Source organism: Rattus norvegicus, chromosome 20 (assembly GCF_036323735.1).
Source record: "Rattus norvegicus strain BN/NHsdMcwi chromosome 20, GRCr8, whole genome shotgun sequence".
In the NCBI taxonomy this organism is placed as follows: domain Eukaryota; kingdom Metazoa; phylum Chordata; class Mammalia; order Rodentia; family Muridae; genus Rattus; species Rattus norvegicus.
In genome coordinates this window covers 25,537,154-25,548,563 of record NC_086038.1, presented here as the reverse complement: position 1 = coordinate 25,548,563, position 11,410 = coordinate 25,537,154, and positions in this window count along the sequence as shown.

Genomic DNA, 11,410 nt, shown 5'->3' with positions numbered 1-11,410 from the left:
GGTATACGTTTGGTATGAATAGGGGGCTGGTAGGATGGCTCAGTGGTTAAGAGTGGCTCCTGCACAGTCATGAGGAATGGAATTTGAGTCCCAGCACCCATGGAACAAGCTGGGGATCCCACAAACACCAGTAAGCCCAGCTCTGAAGGATCTGACCTCTTTCCGGCTCTGTCTGCCTAGGTCTGTGCAGCCAGTGAGTGCATACACTCACATCGACACATGACTAAATGATGTTTTTATTCTTGAAGAGTCTGGTGGAACCACACTTGTATCTGTCTTTTTAGGCCTCCACACTTTTTACTGCGGGTCCTGCACCTTAGAGTTTAGTCACAAGCAACGGCTTCAGCATATTTAATACAGACACTGTCAAATGGTTTTCTTTTGTAGACAAAAGGGCGGGATATGTAGCTCAGTTGGTAGAGTACCTACTTGGCAGGCCTGATACCCTGTGTTAGATCTTTAGCACCCCATAAAATATGGCAGTGTGCACCTGCTATCCCAGCCCTCTGAGGCAGGAGGATCAGGCATGTAAACTCACCCTTGGCTATGCAGTGAGTTGGAGGTCAGTATGGGTGTATAAGACTCTGCCTTAAAAAATACTCATAACGGGGTTGGGGATTTAGCTCAGCGGTAGAGCGCTTGCCTAGCGAGCACAAGGCCCTGGGTTCGGTCCCCAGCTCCGAAAAAAAAAATACTCATAACAGTAAAACACAAAGAGGGTGGAGGAAGGAGTTCAGTGCATTGCACTTACGTAGCCGTTCGAAGCCCTGGGTTCAATCCCTAGTAGAGAAGAAATAGGAGGAAGACACTCTATAGTCATCTCTGGCCTCTATATGCGCTCGCACGTATATACACGCACCTGCACACACCACACCATAAATGCATGAACAGAGATACATATAATATGGAGAATTTCTGGTTTCCTTTTACATACTTGATTTAAAAATGAAACTGGTCTAACTCAAAGGAATGTTTATGTGTGCTGTGACAAGAGGGGAATTTTCACTGCTAGGCATTTTTTTCTTTAAATATAAATAACCAGTTCCTCTGGCTGCACATACTCTAAAGAACTGCTTGCCCACTAACTGGCTTCAGCACTGTCCTCTTTAGTCATTGGTTATCCTGGTGAGTCTCTTGTGGACTGCCTACTCGTTCCACCAGACCATTTCCTCTCTTTATAGCAGCACATCATATAGTCACTGTGATTCTACAGTGTACTACTGTGAGATATCATTAAAATAAGTAAATAATTAAATAAATTTAAGATGAATAGATGTAAGAGCTGGCGAGATGACTCGGCAGATATAAAAGTCCCATCCTGTGAGATAGCACGATATAGTTATGGTCAGCTTGCACTTGTGGGCAAAAGCCCTTTAGAGTCCATTGGCAATTTGATTTAGACTACATGGAACTTGGAGATGAGCTCAGAGGATGCTCAGATCTTTGCAGTATTTTGTCTCTGAGTTAATGACCATGCCTTAGTCTCCCCACTTGTTTGTCTCTTTCCATTTATGTCAACAACATTTTACATTCTCAGTGTAAGAGTTGTACACAACTTTCATTAGAGTCACTCCCAGGTTTATGACTTTTTTTTCAGGTTTATGGTTTATTTATTTATTTATTCATTCATTCATTCATTCATTCATTTGAGGCTATGTAGCTCTGGCTGTCTCTGTAGGCTGTGCTGGCCTCAAACTCAACAGAGATTTGCCTGCCTCTGCCTCCTGAGTGCTGGGATTAAACGTGCGAATCAAGACAGGTTTATGGTTTTTAAATGTTATAATAAAGATTATTTTTAGCTAGGGGTGTAGTCCATTGCTAAAATGCTCAGCATGTACAGGGCTCTGAGTACAATCTCTACCCACCAAGAAACCAGACATGGTAGTAGTACAATCCAGTATCCTAGTGTTTGAGGGACAGAAGCCGGAAGAACAGAGACTCAATGTCACTTTTGATTATATGATAAGTCTGAGGCCAGCTTTCACTACATGAGACCTCATCTCAAAAATTAAAATAAATGTAAAATAAGTAAATAAATGCGAGATCAGATGTAGGCACTTGCCACCAAACCTAACCACCTGAGTTTGATCGCCAAGACCCACCTGGTGAAGGACAGAGCTGACAGCCATTTGTCCTCTGAATTCTGCATGTGCACTTTGGTACCAGAGCATGCAAATATAGAATAAATACGTAATAAAAATTATGTGTGCTAAGTTACTTCTCTGCTGGTGAAATGAGTCAATTCAAGTCAGATTACACTATATTAAAGGCAGGTTTATTGGGAAGCTGCTCTCGGGTGGACAAGTGCACTGGCCCCAAGGAAAGAGGCCCTGGAAGCTGTCATAGGAAGGGAGATACAGGAGAGGAGGAAGAGAGAGAAAGAGTGTCATGCAGAGAGAGGTGGAGAAGGAGAGATCAAAATGTCTGAAGTATATAAGAAGGGCAGCCCAGCCCCTGAGCTGGAAAGTTTAGGGTTGGGGTCAGGGTCTACAAGGTAGGGACTGAGGGATGCTGGAAGAACCAGGAGGCCAGATCTTCACTGATATGTAAAATATGCACCTCAGTCCCTCATCCTCCTGGTTGGAAACCAAACCTCCAAACGTGTATTTGTGAAAGTCTGTGTAGGGATATGTGCACATGAGGGTTCAGGTGCTTTCGAAGGCCAGAATCGTCGATCCCGAAGAACCTGGAATTACAAGCAGTTTTGTGAGCTGCCCAATATGGGTGCTAAGAACTGAACTCAGGAAAGTGCTCTGCAAGAGCGGCAGTCACTTTTCTTTTGACAGTTGTGCCACTTCTCCAGTTTGTCAATTAAAAAAACAAACAAATAAAAACCCCATAATGCTACAAAACGACTAAATTCTTTAGAAGTGGTAGCAGCAAAGCCGCAATTGTTTCTCTACGTTGCTTATGGCAGTGGGAATGTAAAATGATACAGACAGGCCTGAACTCGTGATGCATCCCAGCATATTCACCCTGATGAAAAACGTATACACTGATAATAGGTGTGACTTACGTAAGATGACTTAAATGGGAAGAGTTAAATGAAAGATGTCTCCATACTCTCAGGCATTTGAACACTTTGTCCCCCGCTGACGGCGCTGTCTGGAGAGATTACAAGTGCCAGCCTTGCTGGAGAAAGTATAGCACTGGACTGCGACTCTGAGCGATCAAGGCCTCGGCCCAGTCTCTGTTTGCTCTCTGCTTCCAGCTTCCAGTTAAAGATGTCTCTCAGCTTCCGGTTCCTGCTGATATGCTTGATGATGGCAGCCATGCCTCTCTACCATGATGGACGCTCTCAGGCCATAAGTGCCCCCAAAACCCCCTTTCTTCTGTGAGTCATCTGTGGTCACAGTGCTTTCTCACAGCAACATTAAAGTAACTAACCTAGCGCCTACCCTACCAGACATCACATTTAGAAACACAGCAACATTAAAGTAACTAACCTAGCGCCTACCCTACCAGACATCACATTTAGAAACACAGCAACATTAAAGTAACTAACCTAGCGCCTACCCTACCAGACATCACATTTAGAAACACAGCGCCGCATAGTGTGTCCGTTGTCTAGTGAGATCCTGTGACTGACAGAGCACTTCCATCTGCTAAGGCTGCCAACTCCACGTGAGTGCAGAACTACACTTCTTATCTGGGAGGAAAGATCCAAATTCAAAACATGAAGTACAATTTCTGCCAGATGTGTATTATTTGCACACCATCATAAAGTCAAGCAAGTATTAAGTGGCCACACCAGGGCACGTTTGTATAAACAGTCTGAAAAACTGCCTCGAAGATAACCAAAGCGAGACTGAAACACGGCTGAGCAAACATTAAATCCTGTGGCCCCATGTCCAGCATCTGGCCCATGAGTATATAGTGGCATGATTTGAGCTTGAAAAGAGCCACCTCCATGGCTTTGCTGTGTGCAGCCCATGTGACCACTCTCCTGGGCTGGTCCACTCACTGATTTGCAGCATTGTTCATCTCGAATAATGGACAGATTCTACTTCCTGCGGTTTCTAGCACCATTCCTTGCGACCCTCCTAAGGAGCTGTCTTCAGGGAGGGTCACACAAGAAGGTTTGCCAGGCTCTCTTTAGAAATCTTGGCAGAGGGGTTGGGAATTTAGCTCAGTGGTAGAGCACTTGCCTAGCAAGCGCAAGGCCCTGGGTTTGGTCCCCAGCTCCGAAAAAAAGAAAAAAGAAAAAGAGAGAAAAAGAAAGAAAGAAAGAAAGAAAGAAATCTTGGCGGAAGCTTTCATAACACCAGAACTCTATGCCTGCATAATTAGCATCATGTAGATAGGCCTGGCCGCCTTACACAAGGGCTGTGGCAGCCTCAGTGCCAAGTACTGAGCACAGGCAAGCAAATCCCAGGAAAGCAACTTCCTGGGTGGCCCTGTGTGAGCAGGATACAGGCGCCCTCTCCTCTTAAGCTAAACTCTTTCTTTAACTTGTTCATTTTCTTGGTGAATGTGCTTGCCAATGCCAGTCTCTGTGTGTAAGGTGTGTGGTGGTTAGAATGGGAATGGCTCCCCCACAGGATTGTGTATTTAAATGCTTGGTCCCTAGTTTGGTGGAATTGTTCTGGAAAAGATTAAAAGTACAGTTTTTGGAGGTGTGCCACTGGGTGTGTAGGCTTTGGGCCCCCCCTATGGCTCTTGTTTTGTTTTGTTTTGTTTTGTTTTGTTTTGTTTTGATTGTTGTTTGTTTGAGATAGGGTTTCTTTGTTTAGCCCAACTGGCTGTATAGACAGGCTGGCCTAGAACTCACAAAAATACACTGGCCTCTGCCTCTGCTGGGATTAAAGCAGTGTACACCACCACCCGGCCCTTGTTTTGTTTATAATGGAGCAAAGACGTCTTTGGACCATTGTCACTAAATACATAGCTTACCATCACAGAGAACTCAAAATACACAGCCCACTGAGCCAGGAGAGACACAAGGAACCAGGAATGTGTAAATGTCCACCTCCAAGGACTTCGTGAGCTCTCATCCATATTACACAGAGGAGACAGGCCACATGCTCTGGTCTGCAGTCATGCACCATTTAAAGGGCAGCAATGCTCCTTAGCTTTTAGTCTTCTGGGACAGGGCCTAGGACTCACTGTCCTGCTGCTGTTTAACACTCTCAGGAGGTGAGAGAGGACGTGGGTAGGGATCAGTGGTCTGTGACTTTGGGCAGTAGCCAGTCGAGGTTATTGTAATACCGTTGGGCCAGGTTATTTTAAGGTACAATGGGCAGTTTGTGAATTTCATCAGCCAACTGGAGGCTCTTCCCAGCTAAAGTCATGATTTCAGCAGAAAAGAAAAGAAAGGCTAAGTTAAAAGCCAGCACCTGTTCTTCTAAAACTGCTTTTCTGCAGGTACCAGCCCCAGAGAGCCAGCAGATGGTTTTGTGTTCCAGAGCCTGACCTCAGCAGCCCTTCATCAATCTTGAGCTGGTTGACTCTCTCAGGCGTCCCAGGGTACCCAAGATATCTTTGATGTAGTTACTACCTGAAGACCAATTAATTAGCACACACCAATTCTGTTCCAGTTTCCTAACAAAGCTAGGAAGCACTGGGCTCAGCCTGCCTGGGGCAGCTTTATACAAGCTCATTAATTGCTGTCAGGCCAGACATGGGCACTTCTAGGTGAAGGAGGAAGCCTCCTTCAGCACCATGGACGACAGGTGATCTCCAAGGCCTACAAGTAGCTCTCCTATGTTGCCTGGTATAGCCAGAGGGCTCCCTATGTTTAAAAATTTCCCAACCAAAATTTTCATAGAAAGCACTGGACTTACCACCCATGGCCCCCAGCCCATCCCTACACATGGTTGCCAGGTTCTCAGGAGGGGAATGGCCCATACCTACCAAGTACTCTCTGTATTATTATTATTGTTATTATTATTATTTCTTTTAGATCTCTTTTATATGTATGAATGTATACCATGTGAGTGCCTGGAAGTTACAGATGATTGAGAGCCATCATGTGGGTGCTCGGAATTGAACCTAAGTTCTCTGTATGCAAGAACAACACGTACTTAACCACTGAGTCATTGCTCCAACCTCAACCCTTTGTTTTTGGAAGAAGGAAAAAATATTATGTATGTATATGTATATATATAATATATATGCATAAATATATATTTAAAAAAGGATTGTACTGATTTAAAAAAATGTGTGTGTATGTGTGTGTGTGTGTGTTTCTTTCTTCCTGGTTTTTCGGAGACAGTTTTTTTTCATGTAGCCTTGGTTATCCTGGAAATCGCTCTGTAGACCAGGCTGCCCTTCAGCTCAGCGATCTGCCTGCCTCTATCTCCACCACCAACGTTAACCAGGTTGGAATTTAAGGTAACCTGAACCTGTTTTCCTAGGCCATAATATCCCTTATTATCTTTGAGGTGAGAGCTGTGCTTTTTTGCATGTTGATGTCTTCAAAAGCGACAATTTCGTTTTTATTTTAAGACAAGAAAGAATCTTGTTCTGTTGCTCAGGCTGAAGTCAAATCTCCAAAATAGCAAGGCACCCCCATGTTTAGGTCGCTTGTTAAAGACCAGATTCTTTATGATTTTTTTCTAAGAGAATAAACAGCCAGGCCTGGTGGTGCAGGGCTGTTTAATGCCAGCAACTCTGGAGGCCAAGGCCAGAGGATTGCAGGCTTGTGTGCCCAACCTAACAACCACAGGGCCTGGCATGTATGAAACAATTCCCAGTACCAGAAGAGGGTTGGGGTGGGAACAAGAGACGCAAAGGAGTTTGGCAGGATGGTGTATACCTGTGGCCTCAGTACGCAGGAGGCAGATGCAGGCACAGTTCAAGTTTCAGTCCATCCTGGCCTCGATAAACCAATACAACAACCAACAGCAGAACCAACCCACCAACAAACCTTATGAACCCAAGTTCCCAGAAAAGAAATAAATGGCAAACAGGTAAAACAAGACCCTGTGTTAAGGGCACTTGAAAAGTTAAAGATCCTGAGCCAAGTTGCCTACATCTATGTATGGCCTAATTGTTGTGGAATACAATGCAGTGGTGGTGGGGGTAAAGGGCACTCGTGAACAGTCCTCTTATAGCTGCCATGTCACTCATACCAGATGGCGGCAGATGGTGCTGGTGGAGAAGGAAGCAATGGCAGCAGGTGATGATGTAATTGTTGCTAGGAGGAGACTAGCAACATTAATATCCCAATGAGCAGGTGGTAATCTTTTTTTAAAGACGTATTTATTATTTTTATATATACGTATACTGTCACTGTCTTCAGACACACCAGAAGAGGGCATCAGATCCCATTACAGATGGTTGTGAGCCACCATGTGGTTGCTGGGAATTGAACTCAGGACCTCTGGAAGAGCAGTCAGTGCTCTAAACCACTGAACACCTCTCCAGCCCCAGGAGGTAATCTTTTAAGAACATGTAAACAGAGCCATAGCTTCCACCAACTCAAAAGATAAGAAAATCAGCAGGCATCAGGGCTACAGCACAGGTTGCCTTGATCTGCTGTAACCACCTGATGTTACCACCACCAACATTAACCAGATTGGAATTTGAGATAACGTGAACCTATTTTCCTGGGCCATGATATCCCTTATAACTGTTGAGGTGAGAGCTGTGCTTTTTTGCATGTTGTTGTCTTTAAAAAAACAAACAACTTTTGGGGGCTGGGGAGATGGTTCAGTGGTTAGGAGCACTGCCTGTGCTTTCCAGAAGACTGGGTTTCAATTCCCAGCACCGCATGGCAACTCACAACTGTCTGGTACTCCAGCTCCAGGAGATTCAGCACCCTCATACAGACAGACATACAGGCAAAACACCAGTGCCCATAATAAATACATAAATCCCAAAAAAAGTTTAAGTTGGTTTTTTTGGAACCATGTCAGATGTTCTCTCGGTAATGTATGCTTCATTTAAAAAATTCTTATTCTTTATTTACATGTACATCTGTGTATGTCTGTATATGTGCATATGCCCAAAGTTAGGGGCCTCCCTTGGATGCTGGTTTTAAGTGGTTTGTGGTGGATGCTGGGAGTGGAACTCCGGTCCTCTGTAAGAACAGTACATGTTCCTAACCGCTGAGCCATCTCTCCAGCCTATTCATTTTTAATTGTATTTCAAACATGCCCCCTCCCAGCCATATGTCTATTACAGTGTCTTTAGTTACCAACCTATGACCAACTTTGTCTCCTATATTCTCGAAGTGAAACGTTCTGTACTCCTTGCATGGGTTAAAGTCACAAACCCACTTCCAGACGCACAGGGTGGGCTCCCGGGTGGCTCCCTCTCCACTCCTGAGGACCAAAGCTTGAGAACACTTCAGTGTCACATTCTATTTCGCTTGATGGGAGGAATTCGAGGCGTCCTGGCGGCTAACAGGACAAAAGCCCAGCTGTGCCGGGCTGCACACAAACTAGGGCAGCTCTGGAGACTACCTTCCAATTCGCCCTCAAATTCTGGGAGAGTTTTAATCATGCCACCAACCAGCCTCGATCTTGGGAACAATTGTAGGCGCTAGGCTGAGTTGGAAAAAGTGACAACCCTGATTTGCATAAGCATGTGTCCTAATTAGGATGTCAAAAGTTGGTGGCACTGAGGTGTTGTGCTCTGACTGCCGATCATTTTAATTTCCTTCAATCTCCAGTCATTACAACTGTCTTCTAACTCAGACCCTGCTTCCCAAAGACCAAACCCTGGCCACCGGTAACTGAGCCAGAGGCTGAGCTTTTCGGGAACCTCTTGCCTTCAAACTGTGACTTTGTTTCTATGTAAACCGACAGAAGCACAAATATTTAGATTCGCAACTGAGGCTAGAAGCAAACACCGTGCTCCAAATCCAGAAACTTGCTCTTCGGGTGCAGAGGAGGGGTCGGTAGTGTCTAATCCTTTTCAGGTTGTCCCACTAGGAAAAAAAAAAAAGGGAGCATCTTCAAACAGTTGCTGCGATTTTGCTATCCGAGCACATGGATCTGTAGGAGTAATTGTTCAGATATGTTCATCAATGCGCAGTTTTAAAATTGTGTGGAGAGTGTCTATGGCGATAAGACGAAGTAGGAAGGCGCTGAGAAGAATCCGGAACTCTGGGTCTCAGGCATAGAACCGCCCTGACCCATTAGCGATGTCTTAAGCATGCATCGGTGATCTCCGCCGAGCCTGCTTTCAGGGGTCCCAGTTTAATCAGGCATTCTCTCCTTCCGCCCTCATTCCTTTTTGCAGCGGGAGGCCACCTTGTTAATTAGATGGTGGGAGCGGCTCTAATCTCCTGGGGGTGGCTTCAGGCTCCAGAACTAGATAAGAGGGTGACTCCAGCACCGGGTGAGGGGCATGGCTGGCCTTTCTCCTGTAACATATGGGAAACCTGCCAGGCCTTCAATTGGAGTTCTAGCAGCAAGCATTAGTGGAGGAGTCTTCCCTGCTGGGAACACACCCTGCAAAGCCAAGGGCAGACAGCATGGCCAGGAGAAGCCAAGGCAGTTCTTAGACTAGGTAGCATCTGGCAAGCTATGCCAATTGTAAATCAATGGCCCTCCCTGGGTGGGTTTAATTTTATGGTTATTTGCACAGACTCACTTCTCCTAATGGGCAGGGAGGAGCTCAGAGGAAGAAAGAGCATCCTCGTATTGTTCTGGTGGACTGTAATGTCTTGGTAGTCAGTCCACCGACTAGCTGAAGTTGAGTCTGTTAGACGTTAGGTGGAATCTAACCATGGCGCTGAGAATGGGTGGGTTTGCTGGCCACTAGACAGTTCCAGGTTCAGCGAGAAACCCTGTCTGAGAGGAATAGGGCAGAAAGTGACAGAGCAGGACACTCAAGTGTCTTCCTCTGGCCTGCTCAGGGTGCATATAGGCCCACATACCTGTACACATACATGTGCGTATACCACACATATACTCTCGCGCACACACACACACACACACTAAAACAAAACAAAATAACACAGCAACAGTGATGGAGCCCACCGCTCTGAGCTGCTCAGTGGATGCAGGAATTTACTGAAATGGTTTAACACAGTGTTGGATCATTCACAGTAACTTTTAATAATAATAATAAATATTAATAATTATATTATTACTCATTCCATTCATTTACATATCAAATGATATCTCCTTTCCCTGTTAACCCTTCACAATCTCCCATCCCATTTGCCCTCTCCCCTTTGCCTTCATGAGTGTGCTCCCCACCCACCTACCCTGCTCCATCACGAACTTTTAATAAATCTTAAGTATTAGAAATTACAACAAAGCCAAGTGGTAGTGGTGTATGCTTTTACTCTCAGCACCAGAGAGGCAGAGGCAGGTGGACTCTGAGTCAGAAACCAACCCGGTCTGTAGCGAAAGTTCCAGGATGGCCAGAGTACACAGAAAAACCCTATTTTAAAAAACCAAAAAACAAACAAACAGACCCAGCAAGGGCTAGGGAGATGGCTTTGTTAGTAGAGTGCTTGCCCAGTGTTCTGTATGATCTGGAAAATGATCTGTGATTGCTGTACATTTGGTTTCAAAATAGAGGGTTTATGTACAACCAAATGTTAAAAAACAAAAACAAACAAACAAAAAAAACAAACAAAAAAAAAACAAACAAAAACACAGGTAGCAGACAGACAGACAGTGGATAGCAAAATACCACCAAATCAGGTGCTAACAATATCCCGTAGACATGGCTACATGGCTGGAGGAGGAGGAAGAGGAGGAGAGAGAGAGAGAGAGAGAGAGAGAGAGAGAGAGAGAGAGAGAGAGAGAGAGAGAGGAGAAGAGGAGAGAGAGGGAGAGAAGAGGAGAGAGAGGGAGAGAGAGAGAGAGGGAGAGAGAGGGAGAGAGAGAGAGGAGAGAAAAGGAGAGAGAGAGAAAGAAAAGGAGAGAGAGGGAGAGAGAGAGAAAAGGAGAGAGAGAGGGAGAGAGAGAGTGTTAGAGTTGAAAGCAAGGAGTTCAAGGTCATCCTTGGCTACATGGGAACTTGAGGGCATCCTCGGATACATGAGGCCCCCTGCCCAGTCTTAAGAAAAACTTTTCCTCCAGTTATTATATAAGCAGGAGAGGCAAGTTTAAATCTGCAGGGTCAGAAGACTTGAATGGAAAGCACTAGCTTTTTAAATATTAAATTTTAGCATTTGGGGGGATCTTCAGGCCGGCTCAGTGAGTTAAGGCACTTGACACTAAGCCTGACAACCCAAGTTCTATGCCCTGGTTCTACATGATAAGAGGGAAGAAACAACCCCTGAAGTTGTTCTCTGACCTCGACTCGTGCACCAGGACATGCACACCCAGATACGTACAAATACATCATGTAATTTTTAAAAGTTGAACTTGAAGCTGGGTGATAGTGGCATCTTTAATCCCAGCAAAGGCAAAAGCAGGCGGATCTTCTGAGTTTGTCTTTAGAGAGAGCAAGTTCCAGGTCAGCCATGACTACACAGAGAAACTCTGACTGGAAAATAAAA